This window comes from Corvus hawaiiensis, chromosome 7 (genome assembly GCF_020740725.1).
Source record: "Corvus hawaiiensis isolate bCorHaw1 chromosome 7, bCorHaw1.pri.cur, whole genome shotgun sequence".
Lineage (NCBI taxonomy): Eukaryota > Metazoa > Chordata > Aves > Passeriformes > Corvidae > Corvus > Corvus hawaiiensis.
The window spans coordinates 11287529-11304270 of NC_063219.1; the positions used below are offsets into that span (position 1 = coordinate 11287529).

At 39.1% G+C, this 16742-nt stretch overlaps 1 protein-coding gene and 1 long non-coding RNA gene across 8 annotated transcripts in view; one reads left to right on the forward strand and one right to left on the reverse strand.

The window, feature by feature from the left end:
- The window catches only part of LOC125328895, a 52799-nt gene that overhangs the window by 22694 nt on the left and 13363 nt on the right, over window positions 1–16742 (reverse strand). For 3 of the 7 annotated variants that reach the window (XR_007204937.1, XR_007204939.1, XR_007204933.1), the window contains exons 1-3: window positions 5753–5767; window positions 3447–3528; window positions 932–1188 (exon numbers count right to left, since the gene is read on the reverse strand). This is a non-coding gene — a long non-coding RNA (uncharacterized LOC125328895). Of the gene's footprint in view, window positions 1–565; window positions 786–931; window positions 1189–3446; window positions 3529–5752; window positions 5768–16742 lie in introns of those variants that run through there. The other 4 variants (XR_007204934.1, XR_007204935.1, XR_007204938.1 and 1 more) reach the window with 4 other exon arrangements.
- Window positions 1–16742, forward strand: part of SLC39A10 (solute carrier family 39 member 10) — a 76497-nt gene that overhangs the window by 11090 nt on the left and 48665 nt on the right. The gene's annotated exons all lie outside the window — the stretch shown is intronic.

Here is a 16742-nt window from a genome sequence, read left to right on the forward strand (position 1 = left end):
CAAGAGATTACAGAAACTCTCCCCATTACTGCTTAGGAAGTGAACTTTCTGCAGGAATGAAAACAGGATGTAAACTAGCACATGTTCTGCGGCACAAAATGTGCTTACACTAAAGATCCCCTGTGGAAGTGAACACAGCTTTGGGCCAGAGGGAACCTTGATAGATGGAGCAGTTAGTTTCCCTTTCTCTTTCCAGTTTCTCTGTAGGAGGGCAAAACTTTGAGTGGTTATCTATCGTAGCAGATGCAGTGAGGACAAAAAGAGATGTGGAAGAGATGTTTATTGTAAGACCTGAGTGAAGATACATATTATCTCTAGCAGTACAGTATCCCATTTCCTGTATTCAAATATTTATTAACATTACAACAGAGCCACAGATGTTCAGCTTAATGTTGGTGTAAGGAAATTAGAAGGCTGGAATCAATAATCTTCCAATTCACAAGTTTTAGGGAAATAAATAAAGGATAGTGGAGAATGAAGACAAAATTGGGCCAGTACAAAAGAGAGAATGGAAGTCGCACACACAAACAAGATTCCAGGAATCTCATGCAGAGCAGGAAATTACCTTGAAGGTCTTGGGGCTCTTTCTGTTCCAGTGATGTAATGGAAATGGACTTGGAGAAGTATTTGATCTCCTTGAGCTACAGGTGGCTTGAATCTTGCTATTACTTTAGCTAGCGGTGATCTACTGACATGAAGCTCACAAAAGATGTAGTAACATGGTCATGGTTTCGAGAGAAAACCCTTCTGCAGCAGGAAGGGAATCAAGCTCTTCAGGGGCAGCACTGATGGTCAAGGGAAGGACAGAGAGCAAAATACACAGAAAAAGGAGAGAGCGCACAGGTAAGTGTCCTGATGAAGGTAAAAGCAGTACTCTAGGCTCACATCAGAGATTCTACATGAGTAAACACAGAAGTGAAAGAAATCTTACCAGTGCCTCACTGAAGGGGCAAAAGTCTTAATCAGAGCCTGAAACAACTACACAAAACAGAGCAGTCAAAAGTTGTGGGTTGGCAAATCTTGAATTGTTTTCCTTCATTTTCCACCCTCGTCAGTCAGATTCCTTTTCTTCCGGTTTTGCTTGCCCTCTCTTCCATTCCCAGTAGAATTCCTCTGTGGTCACAAATGATTAGTCAAGTTTCCTTAGTATCAGTTCTCTCATGATCTGATCTTCTTTTAATCTTGCAGCTGAGAAATTATAAAATGGTGGGATATCATATGTGTCAGGCTTTTTCTTGTCATTGTTTGGGGGGTTTGGGGTTTTTTGTGGCCTTGATGGGTTTTTTTTTGTTTTTTTTTTTTAATACAAGGCACATGCAGATTATCTTATCTCACATTAGTTCTGCTTGGTCCAAACCAAAACATTCAGCACTAGATAGTGGCTGGATCTGAACACTGATGCATACAATTGGCTTTTGATTCCATGTCAGTGTAACTGAGGAAAACGAGCTCCTCTCCAGAGATGTATATTTACATCATTAGCATCTAGACAAGCCAGCTGAGATCAGCTCACTGTTTCTCTAAATACTATGCTCTATAAAAAGCAAGACTGTAAAACCTTTGCAATATGAAGATTAAAGACGATCAGCCCTTAATTAACAGTCTGTTGGGCAGCAGGCTGCAAGTTAAAAATCTGAAATACAAGAAAGCAAGTCTTTGTTCACAGACTGGCTGAACTGTGGTTTCAGCACACAGTAAAATTGCAATCTTTTACAAATAGCTGTCTGCCAAATGAGTCACAGTAATATCTACATGGACGCTCTTTATCTGGCCCTGTAGTGAAGTAATGCAGCTTAGACAGAATCTTTGAAAAAAAGCCCATACTCTGTCTTGGAAGAAATCTGTTTCCATGTAGAAACACTGATAGCTTTTCAAGGAAACTGAACTGACAAATCATTTTATTGACTCTTCAGCATAAAAAACAAGAGCAGAAAGTCTTAGAGCATTAGGGAAATAAATTCTGGTGTCTTTTTTACTGAAACACGGGACATATTGTGTCCTTCAAGCACAGGCTCTGAAGCTGCCTGAGATACAGTATGAATTTTAGGGTCCAAAGATGTGTACAGGGAGAACTGAAACACATCTTTTAAGCTGAAAACTGCTAACTAGGTGAAGTTCATTTTGCTCCTTCTCTCTCCAGTGAACAAGGCACACAGCATTTTACACTCCATGTTACAAATTTGGGGCCTTTAGAGAAAAGGAGTGTGCAAGTGACTGGGTAGTGAAAATCCAACACGTTTTGCTGGGGAATAGGTAGGCAGCAACTTGAGTCCATAGACTTCGAAGACTTCCACGCATGCTTATTTTATGCAGATAAATAATCTTGTTTACTTCACTGAGTACCTCATATGTAAAGCTCTGCAAATCTGTGTGTGCAAGTTAAATGCCTTCTGCTGATCCTGCAGGGACTGTCTGCTCCTGTTGTAGAGCAAAGCTGCCTGCAAGCCTGTATTACTGCCTTTAATCCTCTGTGTGTATGTGCATTGTTATGTGACAGTGTTGCATCCCTGTGAGCATTCCAAAGCATTAATCCACTTCTGAGAACACTTTATTGCTGACCTAATGGTAAGCACACAAATGCAGAGAAATGAGCTGCTGATCTACAGGTTAAAAGATTTAATAAACAGGAATTTTCACAGTCAAGTTGCAATAAATATTGTGGGTCTTCAGTAACAGCAGATTGATCTTACTCTGGTGTGAAACCTAACTGTAGTGTATTTTAAAATATCATGAGGTACTATCAACAGTAATTCTTGCTAAAGTTGCACTGGAAGAGGTGAATAAAGTTTAGTAATTGGGCCTTTACTTGAAATGTAAACATATGATTTAACAGATTGCTGGAACAGATTATATGCATAAATAAACCTGGATTGTGTTACTTCTTAAGGATATTAACTGAGGTTAACAAATGCTGCATGAACAAAAAGAAATTGCCTGGGATTCCACTGTCAGCAGTTTAAAATGCATTCCCTGCTGATCTCGTGACAAGCGTACAACCAACCCCAGTTAGACCTGGGGTTCTCGACTGTGTTGGCATTGTGATTGTTTGAAACTGAATTCCAGGTCCATCTCCCTGCTGCTGCCATGCCATAAAAGGGCAATTTTTATATCAAGCTTATAAAGCATTTGTCATCCTCTAGATGTTAAAGAATTTTAGCAAGTGATGTGTGAGTTTAGGATGTCAGGATAAATAAGGTATGAGCTTGGAAAGAAATAAACTTTAAAATGCCCTCTAGCTTTTTGACTCCAAAGGACTTAAAGCAAGGAAACAACAACAATCACATCCTGTTTTGTCACTTAGTCATGTCAAGTGCCAGTAGCCATTACCATTCCTTCAGCCTTTCTGTCCGTATTCCCAGCTGTTCTCATTAATTAAGCCAAATGTGCTGGCTCTATTTAGAACCTCTGCAGTTATAATTCAACTCTTAATACAGACTTAATCATACCTTCTTGAAATTCACCTCTCCACTGGAAATGGCACTGGTAACCAGACTTTGCTTTCCTTTTTGCTCTTGTCTCTTTCTGTATCTGTTATATAGAAATAGTTTTGGTTTGTTTTATGAGTAGAAATTCTTTATGGATATGGGCTGAAAAGAAAAGGAACTGAATTTTCAAACTTAACTAGTGATGGATTGTAAGGGGTTTGTGGGGTTTTTTTGTTGTTCTAAGTATTAAAATGCTCCATAATATTTGGTTCATTTCTCTGTTTCACAGATAATGTTTTATCAAGAAAAGTTAAGAGATCAAATAGTTTACGAAAATATCATGACCAACTGAGTTTAGAATTGCTCGTTATCTGTACAGCAAAGTGGGAAACTCAAAGGGGCTAGTTTTTAAATTAACTACCTGAGCCATGTAATCTAGCAAAGCCTCCAAAAAATGAAAAGTATGTTTAATCTGGTAATGACTTTTTTGATCTCTTACTACCAAAGCAACATAATTAGTGTTGATTTCTGGAAAGTTTCTCTCCAAAATCTACTTAACTTTACTCTCAATAATATGGAAAAAATCTCCCTTAAACCTCTATAGCAAAAATTTAAGGCTGAGATTTTTGAGTCCAGATGCCCAACGCCTTCTGAAATCTAGTTGAAACAAATGGACTTTCAGAAAAGGCCCAGCCCAACATGTTGTGTGCCAGTAGTTTCAATTAAGGACGTATTTGACTTTACTGTGGCTGTAACTCAATGACAGGAAGCTCTGATGTTTAAAATAGAACTCAATAATTTATTGTCAGCATTGTATCTTCCTAATACCTTGATGTTCCTCTTCTCCCTCACCCCTCATCTGCCGCAGCTCTTGAAAAGAGCCAGAAGGATCCATGCAGAGAGTGGCACCTCCAGCCTTCAGCCTATCTCCCTGCAAGCAAGGATATTATGCCCTTCTCAAACTGCAGTGAACCTTGGCAGGGGGCAGCTGTTCCATAAGCAGCATCAAAATATCTCCTGTTGTACCATACTTCTATCTAGGCCTGCAGAGGGTTGGGATTTTTGGTTTGGGATGGGGTTCTTTAGCACTCAGCTTGGCAGCTGGGGTGAGTTATTGGTACTGCAGAGAATGGATAACCATGGTTACTCAGTGTTTGAACACTCAGGAACATCATTAACTTGTCTTCCTAGATGGTGTGGGGACAAGCTTTCCTTTGTACTCCTTATCCAGCGTCTGTTTTGGAGTTACTGTGCAATGCTGGTGCTGTGATATTGGTGCCTTTTACATCATAACTTACTCTGCCAGTGAGGGGTCCCATTCTTAGTTATTCTGTGGTGGAGTTTTTTGGGGTTGGTTTCTTTTTTTTTTTTTTTCCTTAGTGGTGCTGGCTTGCTCTCAGCTTCATTTATGGCCTGTAATTAGCCATAGGTTTTCAGTAGCTTTATATGGACCTACAGTTAGCGTGGACTCTTAGCATCATAATTCAAAGTATTCTATCCTTAGCTCTCCTAATAGCTTCTCGTAAATGAGTTCATATATATGTCACTTGATAATTATACATAATATATATTGTGTAAAGCTGGCAATATAGCCACTCACAGCTCCTTCTAGACTCTCCAATGAGAATAGTTTTATTCTTGTAATTTTGGGGGTGTGGTTTGAAGGTTTTGAGTTGGGTTTTTGGTTTCGGTTGTGTTTCAATTTTGTCTGTTTGGGTTTTTTTTTTAAATGATTCTGCTAATCTGTTGTTAAAACCAGATGATGCTGGTATATGTCACAACCACTGAATGTTAGTGAAGCTATTTCTGTGGTCTTACTTTACTTCCTTTCAGTTCAACATCACTATAAGCTGGTAGTTTTCCCACTTACAATCACTGATGTACAGAGTTAATGCAATACCTCTGTATTTTTAATACTGCACTTGGGTCCAACTCACAGGTACTTCCCACATGGTTAATGGTGCTCAGTTCTAAGCTGAAAGCTTATCTTCAACCCATCACTTCGGGCAACTGTTTTGAATGGTAAAGCTTCCTGCATCAAAAGAAATCATGTGCATGTTTGTGTGTGGCCATCACTTGTTGTTTGCTGTCTGGCAAACACATCTATATGCTATATTACGTCAATTTTTATGTTTAAACAGTCTACATAAAATTCTCACCTAACAATGGTCATGAGCTGCAGAGTTCCATGCTAAGATTAGCACATCTCATAGCTGAAGAGTTACTCAGATTTTGTTTGGGCCCATCTCAATAAAGTCCATGCTAACAGAAATTTTCCACCTTTTTTCTGCTGCCACTCCCCCAGAGCATTTACAGTGTTTGCTTACCTTGGGTCTCAGGTGTTAGCCTTTAATCAGGTGTTGGGAGGAGCCAAAGTTAAAACTTTTACTTTTTTCCTAGATTGATGACTTCCTGGCTTTCCTTCATTCTTTGTTTCTTGCTTAAAAGCCCAAATGTATGCTTTTGGATCCACTGAAAGGTACAGGGGGCTTCGGAGGCCCATGCAGCGAAGACTAAGGACACTTCAGCAGGCTTCAACTTAGGAACTAAAGAGGACAGCAAATGCTAATCAGGAGACTGCTGTCATCAAAATTTTTCTAGTCTGTAGTGGTGAAAGTCTAAAACATCTAAACTGATCAATAGCTTTAAAAAGCTGACAGACTCTCTTTCTTTGAAGCTTTTCCCAAAACGGTCCTTTCCAAAAGCACAGGATAACTTTGGAAACTGCAGACACACTTGCTTCAAGCTTCCTAGAGCTCCATCCAGTCTGCAGCAGAGCTAGTACTTATTCTATCTTTCCGTTTTGGACATGCTAGAAGGAGATTGAGAGCCTAAAGAAGTTGCATTTCTGCAGAACTGTCAGCAAAATTTTCTGTGATCCAACAGGGCACTTCTACTGCCTCTGAACCTGCCTCTCTGGGACTATGACACTGATTTAGCTGCAGCTCTTTTATCATGACAGGCAAGACCTTCCTACTGACAGATACTTGGGCTTAATATAAGAAAGGACATACTCCATAAAATAAAGATGATAATCATAAACTTGGGGAAACAGCTGGGGGGGGATAATAAAAGGTTTCTAATTGAGTGGAAGAAAATGTCTTTTCCACTGGAAGATATTTTCACTTTTTACCAGAAATTACTTATCTCTTCCCAGTCTTTAACCAGAGTAGCCACAACTAAAATCCACTGCCTGCACCATGCTCTCTGTCCCCTACATCCAGTCACAACCAAAGGCAATGAGGAGCAGCTACTACGACCAGTCCTACAGAGTCACATTTGCCCAGCTACTCTGCCTTCAGCCCCAGTACTGCCCTCAGGATCTCTGCACTGTGTTCCAGCATACAATATAGATAAGGCAGCAAATCCTCACTGCCTCATCTTAAAGGGGAGGCTTTTCCGATTTAGGATCATTGATTGCTTTGTCCTAAATATATCTTTCCCTGGTCCCTTTTTTCCTGACTCAGAAGTTGAAACATTGTCAGGAATACATTCCTTCAGAAAAGGATAAGATACGGTAATATACGGTGCCACTAAATGTAGTGACCTCCATAAACTTCTCATGAACGCAAGCAGTTTGAAGGAATGCTTTTTAATTCAGCTGATTAAAGAGCATGAAAACAGATAGATAATGCTTAAACTGTTTGTATACATGGGTGTAGATTTTAAAGATGGAAGAGAGCCTAAAAAATTCTTAAACTGTACAAGTATTTTAACTAGACTTTACAAACTGCTTTCACTTTGGACTTGGGCCCGGAGTAACCATATTATGATTTCTTGGCATGAAACTATGGCTCTGATGGTTTAATTCTTCCATGAATGACTAACACTTTACCAAAAACTTTATTTAAGCACAGAAGAATGGATGACCTTCAAACAAATCACTTTTCAGTACCTGAGAACCCGGCTAGGAACAGTGCAGGAAGCAGGTGGACCTGCACATTGTACCATGAACACCATCCCTTCCTTTCATCCTGCCCCTCATGCCATCCTCAGGCCCTCTCTGATTGGTGTCACTGCAGGGAAGGATCTCCAGCTTATTCTTTGTGAGAACAAAGGGCTTCACTACGTGTTTGCCAACCAGTTTACTTTTTGCAGCCTTTCAAAGTGGTTCACCAGGTGGTGCTTTTCTTGCCAAAACGGAGGGTAAGCTCAGCTCTTGGGTTCCTGTTGACTTCCAGACTCACTGGGAACTGGATGCTGGATGCCCTCAGAGTTCTGAGTAAAGCAAAAAGATGCATCCTTGGTTACTAAATGTTTGTTATCTACCCTTTAGCTGCTCATTGGTAAAACAGGTAAGTGGCCATAATAGGTAAATGCTTGGGGGGAATGCCGAACAGGAAAACAAACATTTCCACATTTATGTGAGTTGTTTCCTTGCTCACAAAAGCCTAGGTTTCAAATACACTGTTAGCACAGAGTTTTGATATCCATGTTGCTGCTTTCTGAATAGGAGTGAAATGGGCTTTGCAAGACAGTGGGGAAATACATGTCTGGTCTGGAGAGGGAGGCAAATACATTGGAAGTAACATCCACACAATTCAGAAACTGCATTTCTCCAAACCATCGACAACCTTGCACATTGGCAGCTTCTCTGTCAAAAAATTAACTGTTACAGGGCCAGCTACTGACTGCCAGTCAGCTCACACCAGCGAGCCGCGGGATGAGAGGAGGTGGATCTGGCATCCTCCTCTCCTTGAGAATCTGCTGAAGCCCCAGATTTCAGTGTGGTGCTGCTCCTGCTGGGCCTCAGCACTTTGCTTTGACTCCTCTGTATGCAATGAATTCCTCAGTTACCTTCCTTCAATGCTAATTAGCCAAATTCATATGCAATGCTGCTGAATGAGGCAGCTCCAGGTATAGGCTCTGTGGAGATGACTTTGCCCTCAGAAAATAGTCCAGAGTTTAATCAGACTGTGTGAGTGAGTTAAAGCACTGTGTGCCTGTATGTAGCCATTAATAGTGACCTTGGTGGGAGACTGTCCTAACAGCTTGGGATCTTACTCAACCTGACTTCTTCACCTGGTGGGCATCCACACGAAAAAATAGGGAGCACTCACAATTTTGTGATCCTTCAACACCAGACCTGGTTGTGAAATGCAGAGGGCGGCAAAAGCTGCACTTGATAATAAGTATATTAACTATTAAATGCATGCCCTGCAGCATGATGCTCTTTCCAATAAAGCAGGCGGCAACAAAACCAGATTGCAACTGATAGGGAGTGTTCAACAGCCCTAACTGGATTTTGGCAGGATGAACATCACAAACAGTAACACGCCCCCTCTTGCAAGAAAAAAACAAAACAAAAAAACCAAAAGACATTAAATTGTTAATGCCCCTATATAATCAGAGCTTTGATCTTGATTCTAAGAAAAGGAACCTCAAGCCAGTAGTTGAAATCCCTACAGTAGGCACAGGCATTGGTTTAATAATGGTACAGAATAAGCTTCATGATGCTGTCTGCTGCTAGCTCTCCCACTCTGCTTGGCCTATGCCTACCTACTTAAGCTACAAAATCCAAGAGGCTATTTGATTTTTACTGATCACCAAAGACCCTTAGGGTCTTTTTAATGCATTCCAAAAACAGATGATAACCCTCCATTCTCCAAGAAAGGATGTTCCATGGCAGATCCTAGCCATCACTCCCCTTGCTTCCTAAGCAAATCTGCAGAGCTTATGACATTTGCTTTGTATTAACTTCCTTAATGGATAGCTCTGTTTGGAGTTCTTATTCTTTCAGTGACACGTTACGTGTCAAATCCTAAATGTTCCAAATCTTACCTTTATGGAAACAAATTAATTCTCTTGCTGCTTCTTGTGTGAGAATGTGTGGAAACTGGAGATTCTCTGACCACGCTCCAGACAGTTAAGAAATGGCTTCCAGGACTGTACTTTTAGGGTATGTGGGGTTCTGTTAAACAGCCTTTACAGAACCCAGCTGGTAAACACAAGGTGAGTTGCAAGGGCAACTGAGAGACAGCAATGAAGGGAAAGATTCAACAAGTCAAGGCATTGAAATGACTGGGATTAAAGCAAAAGTTAAGTACTGTGTGTCTTCAGAATTCAGGCTTTAATTAACAGCTTTGCTTTTGCTGTAAAGGATTCCTTGCACAGCTCCTGTTTTTCTTCCTGGGCATTTTGAAATATATTTGTATCTCGAGTCTGCTTTGTGGTATATTTCAAAAAAAGGGTTGTATCAAGGGAGAGCTTAAAAAGTATAAAATTAGGCCACTGCTTATGCTCATTATGTAAGAGGCAATTTGGGCATTTCTTTGCTAGAATACACCCTCATTACATAGTGATGTTTTCCCAAATTCCTTTGGCCATTTTAGGTGTATCTTTAAGAGAAGATGTGTCTATTTTTACTTCCCCTGCACTCACATCTGTTTCTTTCTTATCAGCAAATATCTATTCATTGGTCCTATCTAACTCTTTTACATTTATCTGCATTAAAATGTGTGTCACTCATTTACTCAGGGTTTGTACATAAATTAAAGTCTCCTGTATCTCCTATAGCAGTTATTCCTTCTGCTTTTTGCATCACCTAAAAATAAAATTACATTTGTTTATAGCAGACACATGAATTTGTATCCCTTAACTGTTTCTTAGTTCAATCAGTCAATTTTTGCAATTAGATTGTGTCTGAAGTCCCGTGAGTTTGACAGAGTATTTGTATTCAGAATATTCTGTTTCCGAACTTGATGGGGATGAGGGTTTTTTGTTTGTTCTTTGCCCAAGAAATAAAAGGTTTCTGACTCTTTTCTAAGAACTTTGAGAATTATTTAGATAGAAAACTCACAGGTCTACAAGCTTGGACTGTCTTAGCCTTACCTGTAATAAAAGTCCAGCATCTAGAAGACATTTCATATTTAAATAGGAATTTTTAGTAAGCTACTTGTTGTTTTCTGTCCTAGAAATCTCCTTGAGAGATAATCTTTGAGCAGTTCTGCTAAGTGCTCTGTAATCATAATGGTTTTTTACTTCTCGGAGTACTAAAATATTCTCCATGTAGGTACATTCACATTGGTTTTTCACATAATTTAAAAATCTTTCCACACATAATATAATTTCTTGCAATAACATAAGATGTTCATGGCAAAACATTATATTATACAGAGAATGCACTAGTGCAAAAATGAAAGGTAACCTTGGTCATCTAAATCAGGTCTTGAAAATTAATGCTGATCTGTAATCTTTGCCCAGGAGAAATGCAATAAGTCTTCACAAACAGTTGCATCAGATTTCTAGAATTTTATCTAAGTAAGTATGTAACTCTACCCCAGCTGGATGATTAAACATTTAGCATACTTACCATAAATATGGGTTTGTAATGGGGAGCATTTAATTTGTTTCAGTTACCTGTACAAATAATTCTAATCTGCAGATCAGTTGCCCTGGTTTGAATAATGTGCATATTTAACACAGCAAAATGCATGTGTCTAAACTTGGCTTGCAGTGTTGAAGCAACTTATTTAGACAGACAGATATTTGATGGATATTTAGTATCTCAGATATGTTTATCATACTAATTCTAGTACATTTATCATATTCACTCTATTTAGTTAGATGTGCAGTTTCTCCAGCAGATACACAAAGAATATTAGTATCACATCTAAGCAAACCACCTGTAATTAGTTCCTGTCAAAACTGACGTAAAAGCAACTGGAAAGAAGTTAACTCTCTTAATTCTTTGATAGTCGGTGTTCTATTGTCTGATGCAAGAAAAAAAAAGGAAATAATTTACTACTACTACTATAATCATATTTTTGTAGAAATTGCCTCACAATTACATAACCATGTCCTTTGCACACTTTGGTGCCCTTTGTTTGTAAATCATCTCAGGGGAATCCACTAAGCCACTACTGGCAGTCAGAGGCAGGGGTTTTACGCAGTTTTCACGACAAGCTTTTTCCCCAAAGTGCCCTGTTTCATGGTCAGTTCCTGGTAGCAGTGTCATGTAAACATCCTCCATGTGTTTTAGACCTCCTTCTCTATAAAGTGTTGTCCCAGTAGTCTTCTGTGGCATTGCTGTGGATGGAGAGGCTTAGGGAATGCTTTACATTTATTAGAGTAAAATCTCTGTAGTCTCTTTTCCCTCCCTGTGAAGACAGAGTCCAGCCATCTCCAGGACAGGCAGTAAGTATAGTTTGATATTTCATTTATTTCTGTTAACCTTGCTGAGCAGACAGTATGTTACCAGACAATGAAATGGTGAAACATAAAGTTCTACAGAATTCTGAAGAAAGCTGCAGATGCAGAACAAGTATTTGAGTTTGCTTCAAAATCCTTAACTCTAACGATGTAGGTGTAAACCCAAGGATCAAAAAAATTGCTTACTTTATTAAATCAGGAGGTATAAGAAATCAATTCGCTTGTCCTGTCCCACAGATTGTGAAAAATCAGGGAGAGAAGAGAAAAGTAATCCTTCAGTTTGTAAAGAGAAGCAATAAACATGGAAACACAGTCTCATACTTTTAAATCTGTTGTGGGCATAAAATACTTTTCCAGGAAATTGGTTCATGAGTGGAAAACATGCTATCAGATGTAATAATGATATATGAGACCATCTCTTGTATTAATTCAAAAGTGCTGTAAGTATTGCAACATCTTCAGTTGGGAGGGTTGGGTGCTAAAGCTCTAAGCAGAGCTTTCTGAGGTGGAGTGAAAGCCTGTTGCACACTAAATGCACTCAGCAGCTGGATGAACAGCACTGGCTGGCTACCAGTATGTGCCATTTACTTTGTAAACAGGGAGCTCGACAAGTAAAGACCTGCTGGACGACTGGAAAAAAAAAAAGAGTAGGCATGTATGGAATTAGAGAAGAATATAGCTGGATCAGGTATATTGTGTGTGAGCAGTAATGAATGAGAGAAATATGCTGTCAGTGTGTTCATCACCAGCCTTTAATGACATACCGTGATTACTTTCCCATTCATGTATAGAGTGTTAATGGCATGTGCTCAGAAGCAGCTCCAAAAGAAACAACTAAGGTACATCACTTCCTCTTGAACTATTCTTTAGGGTTGGTTTAGACATTACACAGATTAACAGTAATGTGAAAGTGGTAGAGCAGAAGGTTACAAAGTCATCCAAATAGATTCACCAAACACCTGCATTAAAAAAGCTTATCATAAATTTCTTACATTCTGATCAGGCAAGGAATGTTTTTAAGTGTACATAAAAGAGATTCTTAGTTTTCTTTTTTTCCTTTTTTTTTTTTTTTTTTTTTTTTTTTGGTGTTAGATTAAGAAATGTGTCATATAATTAAAAATTTTATTTGCCAGTGATGGATCATCTGTAGCTAAAATCATGCAAGTGTTAGGGCTGCCACCTCAAGTTGGATACCAAATCTAGGGATGGCAAGATCATAGTGTTCCCCAAAAACAAATTTTGGAGGGAAAGGGTTCAGGGAGCAGAAGTGATAGTCTTCACAAATGCACTTCTACAAAATGCTGCAGTGTTTGATTTCATGTAGGGTCTGATCTTGGATAAACTGCAGGTAAACTGAGTTATGCAATTAAATCAGACTGGCAGATTGCATATGGATATGAAGTATCAGGTTGCGCGACAAGCTGTGTGAAAAAAGCATCAGACTGGGTCTTGAATTGCTTGAAAAGAAAGGGTGTTTTACAGCAGGTTAAAACTTTAGTTAGGCTTCTGGAGCACCATTAGCATAATCTGATTACTGTCTAGGCAGGTGATGGTTGCTCCTGGATAGGCCTAAAGGAAATGAATGCTTTGAAAGCATAAAGCAGTGCTCAGTGGGAGGCAGGAGGAATTCTGAATTTATTTGGGATTAAATGAATATTACAAATGATCCTGATAAATTTTAAGGAGTGTCTTGCCTGTTCAGATTTCTTCTTAAGGTTTCAAATACTGCTTAACCTTTCACTCTATCAAATTTGTTCTTACATCCATTGCCCTTATGATTTCTTACCTGGTCCAAAAGATATATTTGGGGGAGCTGTGGGGATGTGGTGTCGGAGGGGGGAGGCGTGTCAGGTTGGTTGGTTTGGGTTTTTTTAGTATTTCTGTTTATTATCTTCACTCACATCATTTGGTATATTCTCATAATGCTCTCTAACTAATTCTATTAAGCTCCCATTCCAACGCTAATATCTCATTCCAGGTGTTAAAGAAGTACTGGCCATTAAATTCTTTCAAAGTAAAGGCATGAGTTGTACTCCTTCCTTCTAAAGGAAATTATGATTTACTGGCAAAGAGCCGGGGTGAAAGTGACTGTCAAAAATTCTATATTGTGTTTCCAGCTGTGCATCTCTCCTGGTGCATAACTTACTGGGATTTTCTTGTGCTTCAATTTCAAGCTCCAAGCTTAGCCATTGCCATGTTTGTCTTAATTCTTGCTAGCACAGTTTAATTATTTGAATCCATTTACATGTCTTGTTCTTCAGACCAGTAGAAATTATATTGCTAATTAATTGTGTCTAACTGAAACACTAAGTGGGCTTTTAGGTCCATACAGGAAAACTATAAAAAATCAAAGACAGTAATTTTTTTGAATACCAGATCTATTAAATGGCTTCTAAGTTTTGCATTTCTTATCACTGGTTTTAAGTCACTTTTAGTCCCTCTGCACAGGGTTTGAGTAGCACCTGGAATGGCATTCCAGTTGTCATTCCAAGTGCCATTCTTTTTTTATGTCATCATTTATAACACAGTTAATGTTAAATTGAAACGTCAAGTTAATGTTCAGAACATGATCCTTTAGGCACCATTGAAAGAGAGCACTAGAAGAATATTTTTCCTTTATGTTCTTGTTTTCCATTCTGTTTTCCATTCTGATTAGGGTGAAAAGACAACATCTCTGAGGTTTTATGCAGGTTGAAGGGCCTGTCTTCTCAAAGCTATGACTTTGCAAGGACATCCCTTGCTATGTCACACAATAAATGTGACACATATAGGGAACATCAACTTCCTGCATGTAAGCTGCAGTAGGATATCGCAGATTTCCAGGTAAAAGCCAATCATGCATGAAAACCCTCATGCAATTTCATGTGTCTGCAATAACTGCACATGAGAAGGAGCTCTGAAGGCTTTCACTGAGAATGGGACCAATATGCCAAAGCATTCATTCCCTCAAAAAAGGTTCTATCTAGGACCTGAAGATTCCTGGAAAGCATAAAAGTATCATTGGCCAGATCATCTCACAGCAGTAGATATTCCAGGGGATCCCCATGTATGTCTCACTTGAATTTTAAGACTCTTAGAGAGTTTGCCATTGCTGAGGTAATTCCCTACTGCTAAAGCAACTTCTTAGACTTTTTCCCAGAGATGTAACAGTAAGAGAAATCTAGATCTGGAATCTTAATCTACTCAGAGCCTGAATGTTGGGAAGAAGGGCTTATGAATGACAAATAGTTAGAACTGCTTTGCAAGAGCTTCAGGGACAGTATTACACAGTCTGGAAATTGCTGGAACTGAAGATAAAAAGGATTTCTCATAACCCGTGTCCCTTCAAAAATTGGTTAAGTATGTCAGACGAGATACTTTAATGTTCCCAAACACTTCCTTTCAGGCATTCTTCCAGGCCAGCAATGCCTTTTGAATTTTCCCTAAAATACTACTTCAACACATCGACCATCCACTTTGCAAAGGGGAAGGTGGGAGCAGAAAGCTTTTTGACACTGCCAATTCCTTTAGGCACCTGACTCAAGTGACACTTGTATACTGCAGATTAGTTTCCATTTCCCATTTCAGGTCAAACCTTTTATTTTCTTCTATTAAAGCACTGAACATATAATTATGAGTGTTTTCCACCTCTTTAATTTTGCCTGAAACTGATTCTGACCCTTTGATGTTAATTACCCTGAGATGATCTCGAACTACATTTTAAAACCCGCTGTGAAGCAGACCTGTGCTGTACATCTTAATTGTATTTTTCAGTTTGAGGACTCCTGCTGTCCAGTCTTCAGATATATTTGAACTGCATCCTGAAACTCAGGTTTGTAGTTAACACACACCCACTCACACCTCCCATCCCCACCAAGCCTTTCTCTAGAGCAGTATCTCCAATTAATCAGAACCCAATTCTAGTTCAGATGTGGAGTAGCTGGTAGAGTTATCCCTTCAATCCTCTCAGGAGACAATTAAGGGCAAGGCAGTGCATCTGCTCAGGAACATTAGTTGTTCACTTTGTGCCTTTCTTTTATTCTGACTTTTAAATGTGTACCCATCAATATAAACAAATGGGTCTCAAAAGAGCAATTAGATTAGCAGAATTTCAAAACTCAGGGCTTTTTATGACTGTATCTCTCTTGTCTTGGCCAAGAAAAATCATTACTATAATTCCAACTGGATAAAGGATGCTTACCACCTCCTCAACAATTTGTTCACTGTTACCTCTATAGGTATGCATTCCCATACCCTTCTCCGATTTCTTATCACTGGTTGCTGCCTCTGAGGAAAACAGCAAGAAGCAGGACTAAGGGGAGAGTTAAATTAGCCCACTTTCACGCTTCACCTCCAATAAATCTGCACCTGAATAAAAGTCTTCAGTAGCCAGAAGGGATAACAGAAGAAAAACTATAGCTCAAGAGAAGCAAATCTCTGGCTGACTCCTCAGATGAAGGACTTTGCAGGTATTCCCTGCAATGCTGTTGTAAGTCCATTCCCTCTTACTGTAGCCCTAATACTACTCAATCCATATAGCTTCGGCATAATTATTGGCTTAACCTTAAACCATCCTCTCTCTTAGAAAAGAAGAAAGCACCTTGCCTCTGTACAGATGAGGTGTCAGCTCTCCACAGTGAAGCACTGCTCCTGTTACTGCAAGGAGAAACCTCATGCAGATAGTGGAATTAAGCTGGTCTAAAAATACATCCAGCATCTTCTCTTTAACAGAGAATGACAGATCACTGCTGGGATTAAAAATGCAGCTTTACTGCCTAAAAGGGTCTTTATTGTTCCTGTATTTCACTCTGTGTCCAAAAATTCACCTGGAAAACTCTTAGAGTTGATTGTATGAATAAATGTCCTGAATAAGGAAATAGAAGAAAATATCATCATTAATTTTATCTAACATGAGGAATCCTAAAACAAACCAGTTACTCCCACAACAGATATCACACTCTGGAAAGAACACGATAATTTATGCTTGACAATACAAAGCACAATGCATGTATTTTTCAGATTTATACCAGGTAAATCATGAGGCTGTCATTTATTTTTAACTTATTGATCATTATAATCATCTGGTAAACCCCCAACCTTCTAATATAAAACAACCTGATCATAAGAGAAGTGTCAATCATTGGAGACAGAGTCTATGAACAGGCTGAGTGCTGTGTACCTAAACAA